This window comes from Triticum dicoccoides, chromosome 4B (genome assembly GCF_002162155.2).
Source record: "Triticum dicoccoides isolate Atlit2015 ecotype Zavitan chromosome 4B, WEW_v2.0, whole genome shotgun sequence".
In the NCBI taxonomy this organism is placed as follows: Eukaryota; Viridiplantae; Streptophyta; class Magnoliopsida; order Poales; family Poaceae; genus Triticum; species Triticum dicoccoides.
Genome location: NC_041387.1, coordinates 634,091,838 through 634,104,153, shown reverse-complemented (window position 1 = coordinate 634,104,153; position 12,316 = coordinate 634,091,838).

The following is a 12,316-nucleotide window of genomic DNA, read 5'->3' as shown; positions in this document are numbered from 1 at the left end:
GTTTGCTCTTATCAATAGCTCTGTTGATTTCAATTTCAATTGTGTATACAGTTGACTTGCATATCATGCACATTATCAGCATCACAACAGAGCCAATAGTGTTGTTGTACATGTAGACCCGTGGTACCCATATGAAATCTTGTTGTGTCGTGTAGTTTCCCACGCTTTGTATTTTTTCACTGCTGCTTTGTCTTGAACTGATAGGATTTGAACCATCTCTCTATTTTGATTTGGCAAGACAATGCAGTGACCATAGGACATAGATATATGTTTGTTTGATGCTTTTATTATGTACTAGTACTTGGCAATAGAAGACTTGGTAGTTTAATCCTGTCCACCTTACTAATGAACTGGTTCACCAAAATGAGTTTCATATACTAGTACATGCTAAACTTGTTATGTGTCTGCTTGTTTCTTCTTTTAGAATGCTGAGAAAATATTGGGGAAGAGTGCCTTATTAAGCAATGGTAAAGGAAGTAATGCAGATAAGGTTCAGGATAGTGACACATCCTTGTTGGTCTCCAACAAAGCTGATAAAACAGCTAAGGAAGACTATCTTGAAGACAGCGAGACAACCTTAAAGTCCTGTCTTGGTTTAGTGTTCAAGTTACTGGCCACTACCGCTTGCACAAGCTATTCAAACTCACTGTATGAATCAGTTCGGTTTCTTGAGTCTCAACTACAAGCTGAAAGACATCGATCAACTGTGTTGCGACAAGAAGCGGAAGGACTATGGAAGTCCCTGGAGCATTCAGATGCATACTTTCTGGTGCAACAGCAAGCGTTGTAGGATTTTAACGCCAAACAGGACAAAGCTAATAAGCTTTCTAAGCTTATTGCCAGCATCATGGATACCCAAGATAACGTTTCTTGAGCTCTTTTGAAGTTGTTCCAGTTATGCTATTGTTTTGCTGCCGCGTTTATTTGCACTGGTGTCCAATTTTGACGGCCAGTGTATGTAATATGCTGCTTTGTTCGCTATATTTGCACTGGTGGCGAACTTTGATGCCCAGTGGATGTAATATGTGTAATAGCAGTAATAGGCTAGTGTTAATTGCTTGCTTATTTATTTCCTTATTGTCTTGTTTAGTTGTTTTCTAGTAGTCACTGCGGTTCTTTTTCTTTGTTTTTCTAGTGGCCACAATAGCCTATTTTTGGTAACTAGGCCAAAATAATCATGGCAACACACGGACTGTTGTAACCATGGGCCTCCTGCGGGTCGTATGATTCATGGGCCTTCTTCCGGCCGTAGGATCCTTTGGCCTTCTATACGGGCCATAGGATCCATCAGCCTTCTATACGGACCTTAGGATCCATGCACCTTCTACAGGCCATAGGGTCCATGGGCCTTCTACAGGCCGTACGATCCATGGGCCTTCTATGGGTCGTACGATCCATGGGCCTCATATGGGCCATAGGATCCATGGGCCTTCTACGGGGCGTATCATTATTTCGCCAATCATGGGTCGTACTATTTGTGGACCATAACGGGCCATTAATAGGCCATATTTGATAACTCTATGAAAACAGCCCAATGGGTTTTTTTACATGAAAACGGCCCAATGTATTAACGGGCCAACTGTAACGATGGGCTGAATTTGGCCTACAAGCAGAAAATGACAATAACGGACCGTATGTAACCGAATGCTGCAAATGAGCCCAAGAATCAATGGGCCCTGAGAAGGCCGAAAGATAACTTGGGCTGGAAACGACCCAATGGAATAACGGGCCATTAATGGCTATAAAGTGATACACTGTTCATTACAAGCCGGTTTGGCCACGGGCTGTTAATGGGTGTAAAATGATACACTATTCATTATGGGCCAGTTTCACCACGGGCCGTTAATGGGCCAAGAGTTACAAAGGGCCTCATATGGGCCGAAAGACGTCATGGGACATACATGGGCCAGAAGTGAAAACGGGCTGGAATCATATTGGATGGCCTAGATGACGCTACTGGGCCTAATTCGGACAGGGCGTAACGGGCCTTGGGTTAGCGGGCTGTAAATGTGTTATATGCGAACAGGCCGTTAACAGGCTTCCCATGGGCCGGCCCGCCACCTTTTTACCAAGTCAAATGGGCTGGCCTTTTCACAGGAATGGGCCTCTGTTGGGCCATGCCACGTGTCGACGTATCATAGGCGCCTTCTGTCCAATGAGTGGGTGACATCTGTCCCAACGATGAGCCGACATGTGTTTCCTCCGGCCAATGATGATTTTACACGTGGAAAATCCCCATTGGTCAGGGCTGTTAACGGGTTATCGGATCCAAAACCCGACCCGGTAGCTTAACAGCGTTCCGTTACGGTGGATGCCACGTGTCGGTCACCCTTGATGAAAGCACTTCTGTGACGCGCGATTTATCATCATGGAAGTGGACACTTCCGTGATGATAATTTTGGTAATGTCATGGAACACTTCTATGACAGCACAGGTATGACTATCTTGATTCTGTCATAAAATCGTCATGGATGTACATGCATGACAAAAAACGCGACCTATTATGACAAACACGTATCATCACGGAAGTGTATTTTTTGTAGTGTTAGAGATAGATCAAGACGCTTTATAAGATTTTCAACGAGTACAACCTTGACAAGATTTTGAAGTAGTTCAAAATGGAAAAGTCAAAGAAGGAGTTCTTGCATGTGTTGCAAGGTGTAAAGTTGAGTAAAGACTCAAAACCCGACCACGACAGAATAAAGAAAGAGAATGAAAGTCATTCCCTATGCCTCGGCCATAGGTTCTATAAAGTATGCTATGTTGTGTACCAAACCTATTGTGTACCTTATCATGAGTTTGGCAAGGGGGTAGGATAGTGATCCTGGAGTGGATCACTGGACAACAGTCAAAGTTATCCTTAGTTACCTAAGAGAACTAAGGAAATATTTCTCGGTTATGGAGGTGATAAAGAGTTCGTCCTAAAGAGTTACATTGATGCAAGCTTTGACCCTAATCTAGATGACTCTAAGTCTCAATCTAGATATGTATTGAATGTGGGAGCAATTAGCTAGAGTAGCTCCATGCAGAGCATTGTAGACATAGAAATTTGCAAAATACATACGGATCTGAATATGGTAGACTCGTTGACTAAACCTCTCTCACAAGCAAAACATGATCATACATTAGTACTCTTTGGGTGTTAATCACATAGCGATGTGAACTAGATTATTGACTCTAGTAAACCCTTTGGGTGTTGGTCACATGGTGATGTGAACTATGGGTGTTAACCACATAAAGATGTGAACTATTTGTGTTAAATCACATGGCGATGTGAACTAGATTATTGGCTCTAGTGGAAGTGGGAGACTGAAGGAAATATGCCCTAGAGGCAATAATAAAGTTGTTATTTATATTTCCTTATATCATGATAAATGTTTATTATTCATGCTAGAATTGTATTAACTGGAAACTTAGTACATGTGTGAATACATAGACAAAACAGAGTGTCCCTAGTATGCCTCTACTTGACTAGCTCATTAATCAAAGATGGTTATGTTTCCTGACCATAGACATGTGTTGTCATTTGATGAACGTGATCACATCATTAGAAAATGATGTGATGGACAAGACCCATCTGTTAGCTTAGCATAATGATCGATAAGTTTTATTGCTATTGCTTTCTTCATGACTTATACATGTTCCTCTGACTATGAGATTATGCAACTCCCGAATACCAGAGGAACACCTTGTGTGCTATCAAATGTCAAAACGTAACTGTGTGATTATAAATATGCTCTACAGGTGCCTCCGAAGGTGTTTGTTGAGTTGGCATAGATCGATATTAGGATTTGTGACTCCGTGTATTGGAGAGGTATCTTTGGGCCCTCTCGGTAATGCTCATCACTAAGCCTTGCAAGAAATGTGACTAATGAGTTAGTTACAGGATGATGCATTACGGAACGAGTAAAGAGACTTTCCGGTAACGAGATTGAACTAGGTATGAAGATACCGACGATCGAATCTCGGGCAAGTAATATACCGATGACAAAGGGAACAACGTATGTGGTTATGTGGTTTGACCGATAAAGATCTTTGTAGAATATGTAGGAACCAATACGAGCATCCATGTTCCGCTATTGGTTATTGATCGAAGATGTGTCTCGATCATGACTACATATATCTCGAACCCGTTGGGTCCGCACGCTTAACGTTCGATGATGGTTTGTACTATGAGTTATGTGTTTTGGTGACCGAAGTTTGTTCGGAGACCCGGGTGAGATCACGGACATGACGAGGAGTCTCAAAATGGTCGAGAGGTAAAGGTTGATATATTGGTAGGTTACATTCGGACACTGGAATGGTTTCGGGAAGTATCAAATAAGTTTCGGAGTACCGGGAGGTTACCAGAACCCCCCGGGGGACTATTGGGCCTTCATGGGCCCTATTGGAGAGAAGAGGTCGGCGGCCAGGTGGAGGCGTCCCCCCCCCCCAAGACCAAACCGAATTGGACTTGGGGTGAGGGTGCGGCCCCCCTTTCCTTCTTCTCCTCCGCCTCTTTCCCCTTCCCCTTTCTCTGGAATAGGAAAGGGGAATCCTACTAGGACTGGGAGTCCTAGTAGGACTCCCCACACTTGGCGCGCCCCTAGGCCGGCCGCCTCCTCCCCCCTCCTTTATATACGGGGGTAGGGGGCACCCCAAAGCACAACATTGATTCTCTTAGCCGTGTGTGGTGCCCCCTCCACCGTTTACTCCTCAGATAGTATCATCGTAGTGCTTAGGCAAAGCCCTGCACGGATCACACCATCAACACCGTCATCACGCCGTCATGTTGACGAAACTCTACCTCGACCCTCTGTTGGATCAAGAGTTCGAGGGACGTCATCAAGATGAACGTGTGCTGAACTCGGAGGTGTCGTACGTTCGGTGCTAGATCGGTTGGATCGTGAAGACTTTCGACTACATCAACCATGTTAACATAACGCTTCCGCTTTCGGTCTACGAGGGTACGTGGACACACTCTCCCCCTCTCATTTCTATGCATCTCCTAGATGGATCTTGCGTGATCGTAGGAATTTTTTTGAAATTACATGCTACGTTCCCCAATAGAGCGGCCATCACCAACGGTCGAATATAGACACCACGTGAATTGAGAGTTTTCAAAAAAAGACTCGACGGACCGATAGTCAACCCGTGATGAATAATAATTATATAATATAGTTTTTGTAGTACATATATTGAATTTTAGAAGTTTACTCTTTGAATTATGAACATAGGAAATGTCATCGGACGACGAAAGTCTCGTGGAGTGCTCCTGGTGCAGCAACGACCGGGGTTTCTACGACAGGCCTCACCTGGTAGAAGGTCGGCGCTTCAACATTAAGCTCCAGGAGACCTTCGATGTTGAAACTATATGCAATGACACAAAGTGTTTCTTCGTAATTAAGCTCGACTTCAACTTCTTCAACGTGTATTTTTTTTCTTTTACAATTCGACTAGCTTATCCCGTGCCATGCAAGACGCTATGTCTTGGAGAGGGTGGATTTTGAATATCATGAAAATATGGAAACAAAGATAGTTCACCTAAGGACCCATCATGGTTTCGATTTTGCTGTAATCTATACAATTTTGAGAGTGTATCCCATTTTGATTGCCCGAATTGGGAAGCACTTTGCAAGGCATATGATTTCCATGAGGGTATCCTTTTCACCATGGATCTTGGTGATCCTGACATCGACGAAGACAATATGGACATTTGGGTCCTTGTTGATACACTTCCAATTCTACCGCCATGTGAGTTTCTCACACATAGTTTATTAAGTAATTTATATTGTTTATTTCAAAGTAGTTGACAACTTATTTTCCATTGATATCTTATTTTCATTCTTCAAAAATGTGCTAAAGATGGTAGACAGAACCTACTACACCGATGGCGTAGAATTAACTTATGAGGAGAAAAATCATGTGATCTCATTTATTAATGATCTTGAGAATTACAATATCTATTATCAAACTCCTACACATTATGGTCAATATGTGCCACTAGTGCACATGTTGAACTATGGTAACATCCATGGAGATGGCATGGTAAGATTTTTTACTATTACGACATTCGTGCATCTTTTGCATAAATTCTTCTAAAACTAAACTACATTGCTAACTACAAAGTTATTACTATATTTGTCAACAGAAAATCCTGAAGGATTGTGTGCCTCATCTGATGTTTCAAAAAGGTTGCCCTGATGTTATGAGCTTACGGCCAGGTCATCATCTGCATCACTGTTGTTCATACCGGATTTCTCAAACCGATGAAGACATGACAATCAAAGATTGGAAAAAAATGTATGGTCACTCGCACAGAGCTAATTGGAAGCAACATTGTGTGAAGCGCAAGAATTGGAGACATGATAATCTCCATTCTCCATAATGGGGAGTTAGGGCCTATCTTGGTTTATGCTATTTTACCTCAGAGAAGGTAGTAGGTCCTATGAGAGAGGATCAGGTCCTAGGTACAATGTGCTAGTATGTGCTACAATGTGTTAGAGTTGATGATGGTGATCATGAGGAGTCACTATATGACAATGAGGAGTTGTTATATGACAATGAAGATCATGAGGAGTTGTTATATGACAATGATGTATTATGATGATAGGTAGTTAATGATATGATGATGATGATGATGATTTATTATATCATTGGGTGAAAGAACCGTGGATTAGTTTCAAGTGGATGGATCCATCCACTAGAAACTAATTCACGGTTCTTTCACCCAGTGATGTAATAACTCATTATGATGTAAAAAAATCTCTAAACTGCTAGCGTATGAAAACCTTGTATAATGGTGTATGAATACGACATAAAATGAAAAAGAAATAGAATACACAACAATAGTAGTAGCGAGGGCACAGAGGCGCGCTACTAGTATTTACCAGTAGCACTTTGTGCAAAACGCGCTGCTACTAAGTATGTATAGCAGTAGCATGTGTAGACCAACGCTACTGCTAACCTTTAGCTGTAGCGTCGTATTAGTAGTGCCGCTCCCCGTGCTACTGATAGGCCTAAAACCCGCTCTACTGCTAGGCTTTTCCCTAGTAGTGATGAAGTGCTCAAGTAATTGATCCACCTGGATCCCAAGGTGTATCAAAGCTAATTTTAACTAGCAACGATTTGTTATTTAGTAGTGAGCACAAAGTAACATATATCTAGCAATGACGAAGCCTAACTCTCTTCTTATGCATCGCCATGTCATAAAAGAACAATTCATGCACATCAAGTAAAGGCCAATGCATAGTATAAACAACTTCTTGCATTTTTAGCGTGCTGGAAACATAGAGAGGCGGAGATGTAGTTCCTCTCTCATAATAATTGCAAGTAGGAGCGGGCACATACATACTATAGTCATCAAAATCATCATGTGTAGCGGTAAAAGGCAACCCATCAATGTAATCCTTAATAAGTGCAAACTTCTCCGATATAGTGTAGTTGGGAGAATTCAAAAAGATAACAGGACTATTATGTGTGGGCGCAATAGTAAACATTTCATTCTTAACATAAGGAACTTCAGCAATATGATAGATTTTGGGTGGTTCTTCAACCACTGGTTTAGTAGGTAAAACTATTTTTTTGGTATTTTATGTTCCTACCCAAAGATAGAAATCAAGAGCACAAAATAAAAACTACTTAATGATAACCCACAAGAATATTCACCCCACGCTATTGCTCTCCGGCAACAATGCCAGAAAAAAAGTCTTGATAACCCACAAGTATAGGGGATCGTTCATAACCTTTATCGATAAATAAGAGTGTCGAACCCAATGAGGAGCTAAAAGTAGAACAAATATCCCCTCAAGTTCTATCGACCACCGATACAACTCTACACACGATTAATGTTTGCTTTATCTAGAACAAGAATAAAACTAGAAGTACTTTGTAGGTGTGGTAGGATAGGTTTGCAAGATAATAAAGAACATAAAAATAAAAGGTAGGTGTTGTTCTAATGAAAATACAATTAAATTAGTATAGAGAATGTGGATTAGTATTGGTAGGTTTGGCGGAGTTGTCCCTAAGCAATTGACTACGTTACTAGACCGATACCAATTTTTTATGTGGGAGATGCCACTGCTAGCATGTAATCCCTTAGTTGGAATTCTATGCACTTATGATTGAAGCTATTAGCAAGCATCTGCAACTACTAACGTGCATTAAGTTAAAACCCAACCATAGCATTAACATATATATTAGTCCCCCTTCAATCCCGTATGCATCAATTTCTATGGTAGGAAGAAGCTTCTGTCACCCTTGCCCTCCAATGCGTAGTCCTATAAACATACAACTAACCCTATGGTGTGATCCACACTAGCGCTCATATGATGGGCACCAAAGGACAGCAACATAGCCACAAGCAAATTAAACCAATCATAGCAATTCACCAATTACCGGTAGGACAACAAAAATCTACTCAGACATCATAGGATGGCAACACATCATTGGATAATAATATGAAGCGTAAAGCACCATGTTCAAGTAGAGGGTACAACGGGTTGCGGGAGGGTGGACCGATGTAGATAGATGGGGGAAGGTGATGAATGATACTTCTCCAACGTATCTATAGTTTTTGCTTGTTCCATGATGTTATATTATCATTCTTGTATGTTTTACAATCATTTTATAGCAACTTTATATCATTCTTTGGGACTAACCTATTGACTTAGTGCCCAGTGCCAGTTGTTGTTTTTGCTTGTTTTTTACTTCGTAGAAAATCAATACCAAACGGAGTCCAAATGCAGCGAAACTTTTTGGAGATTTTTTCTGGACCAGAAGGAACAACTTGGGCCGAATAAGTACCAGAGGGGTGCCCCAAGGGGGGTACAACCCACCTGGGCGCACATGGGGGCCCAGGTGTGCCCTGGTGGGTTGTGCCCACCTCGGTGGCCTCCCGCACCGCCTCTTTGCTCTATAAATACCCCGAAAATCCAAAAAACCTAGGGGAGTCGATGAAAAACAATTCTAGCCGCCGCAAGTTCCAGAACCATCGGATCCAATCTAGACACCATCACGGTGGGGTTCATCATCCTCATTGGTGCCTCTATGGTGATGCGTGAGTAGTTCATTGTAGACCTACGGGTCTGTAGGCAGTAGCTAGATGGCTTCCTCTCTCTCTTTTGATTCTCAATACAAATGGTCTCTTGGAGATCAATCTGATGTAACTCTTTTTGTGGTGTGTTTGTTGGGATCCGATGAACTTTGAGTTTATGATCAGATCTATATATCCATGAAAGTTATTTGAGTTTTGATCTCTTATATGCATGATTACTTATAGCCTCATATTTCTTCTTCAAATCTTTGTTTTAGTTAGGCCAACTAGATCGATTTTTCTTGCCATGGGAAGAGTTGCTTTGTGATGGGTTCGGTCATGCGGTGTTCTTTCCCAATGACAGAAGGTGTAGCAAGACACGTATTGATCGTTGCTATTAAGGATAACAAGGTTGGATCTATTCCTACATGAAAAGATCTTGTCTACATCATGTGATCGTTCTTATTGCATTACTCTATTTTTCCATGAACTTATTAATACACTAGATGCATGCTGGATAGCGGTTGATGTGTGGAGTAATAGTAGTAGATGCAGGAAGGAGTCGATCTACTAATCTTGGACGTGATGCCTATATAATGATCATTGCCTGGATATCATCATAATTATTTGAAGTTCTATCAATTGCCCAACAGTAATTTGTTTAACTGCCGTATGCTATTTTTCTCGAGAGAAGCAACTAGTGAAATCTACGGCCTCTGGGTCTCTTCTTTATCATATTTTCTTTCCAATCTATTACTTGCCTCTTTTATTTTTAGATCTATTAATCCAAAAACCCAAAAATACCTTGCTGCATTTTTTTGTTATTTATTTTATCTCGCGTTCCCGTGAGATCTATTTATCCAATCTACTACAATTTTATCTATCTTTTACCCGGGAGGAATTGACAACCCCTCTTACGCGTCGGGTTGCAAGTATTTGGTCTTTTTGTGCAGATACCGTTTACATAGTGTTGCATGATTCTCCTACTGGTTCGATAACCTTGGTCTCATCACTGAGGGAAATACCTACCATAGCTGTGTTGTATCATTCCTACCTCTTCGGGGAAAATACTGACATGGACATGAGCCATCAATGAATATGTTGGTGAAGATGATGGAGTTGTTTGATTAGATCGCCATCACACGATGATTTCCATGACGGTGTTCCGACGCCACCGAGAGAGAGGGGGAGAGAACCCCCCCCCCTCCTTCTTCTTCTTCCTTGTCCTCCCCCTAGATGGGAGGAGAGTTCCCCCTCTGGTCCATGGTTGCCATGGCGGCGGAGGGACGGGAGCCCCTCCGAGATTGGATCTCTCCCTCTGTTCTCTTTTGTTTCGCTTTCCCATTTTCCGGCCCTTCAAAATTTCTTAAATTCCCGGAGATCCATATATCTGATGGGGCTGAAATTTTGAGGGGATATTTATCCATAAATTATCTTTCTTGCCGTGAAAGAAGGGCAGCAACCACTTTATGAGGTGCCCACAACCCATCAGGGCGCGTCGGGCACCCCCTGGTGCGCCCTGCTGGGTGGTAGGCCCCTTGAGCACTGTCTTGCGTTGATATTTCTTCCAAAATTCAGATATATTCCAAAAAAATCTCCATAAAGTTTTATCGCGTTTGGACTTCTTTCGTTTGATATCGATATTCTGCGAAACAAAAAGCATGCAACAAACATGAATTGGCACTGGACACTGGATCAATATGTTAGTCCAATAAATCATATAAATTGTTGCCAAAAGTATGTGAAAGTTGTATAATATTGGCATGAAACAATCAAAAATTATAGATACGACGGAGACGTATCACCTACGTCCACAATTTAGGCGATGATGCTTGATGCTAGATTAAGTTTCGGGGTGTGTGAAACAAGAGACTTAATTCAAAATATCTAGCCCCACATTGAACTTCGTCAAATAAGCATGACCCCCTAGCTAGAAGATAGTCCACCTTAGGCACCCTCGTATATACGTGATGGTTCACTATTCTTAACTATGGTGAAGCCCAAAGAACTAATACTAGATAGTCCAAAGCCAGAGTCGATCGATTATCAGAACCATGTGAAAAGCGACACCATGTTGTCGATGAATTGAACCAAAGCAACACTCAAGGGAAGCATAGCAAGAACATAAACCCTCACAAATCACATGTGGTCTAGTTCTCAACCTACACCTACTCATATAACTGCTCTGATGCCACTGTTGGGAAAGGTAGTAGAAAACAAAAAAATCACACCTATGATTCACCCAAGATCATTTGAAGATGCATAATGAGTTGGGATCATGATCGTTACCATCACTGGGTTGCAATGGAAGAAAATGTGTCAGTGTAGATCATACTTGGAGGCCCTAGAACAGTCGATGAACAATCTCTCATACTGCCCATGAATAGTCCCTCGAAGTGAAGACTGAAAGCACGGCCTCTCTACTTGGTTGCAAGTGTGCAACCTTCACGATCCGGCAGCACTTCGTCGTCCAGATCTAATCATCACCGGAGAATTAGAGGGAAGGGATTAGAACCACACTGGAATTCTAATTATGAGGATAAGAGGATTAGCCTAGCTCTTATTAGTCAACTAGGGCCAACTAGAACTAGAACTAGAACTAGAAGGGCTACAAGAGGCTCCAAAAACTGTGTGTCCAATAGAGCAAAAACCACTAGTATATATAGGTTAGAGGAGGAAGATGTGGCAACCACAAGGAGGGAAAGTCCCTCCTTGGGGATCTGGCCAAAGCAGGGGAGTAGTACTCCACCCCTAGTCCAATTACGCCCCCCCCCCAATAAGGCAAAGGGGGCGCCACTTCCTTATGGGCCTTCGTGGCCGATAATTCCTTCCATCTCTTGGCCTTTTTAGGCTCATTGATATTTATATTAAATATAAAGTGTTATAAATACTTCTAGACCATTTATATATATTGTAACATCCCTGGAAACATTTTCCACCTATATATAATATATTGGTAATACCCAGTATTAGCCGGTATTCACCAAAACCCTTTCGGTGACCCCAAAACGCTTCTTGATCCTCTTGGAACTATTCTGAATATTAATGAAAAAAATCCACAAATATATTCTTGTCACTCCCATACCACAAACACTCAGAAGATCATGATTTACTTAAGCTTGTGACCCCATAGGTTCAGTAACTCATAGACATGAACAAAACAGTTTGTTCAATGACCGATAGTGGAACCGTGGGCGTCCATATCGATCCCTATGAGCACACGAATGATATTCGAGTGAACCTTTGGTTATCATGTCATGTTCCCTTTGCTTCGCGATACTTTGCAAAACCCGGGATGTATCG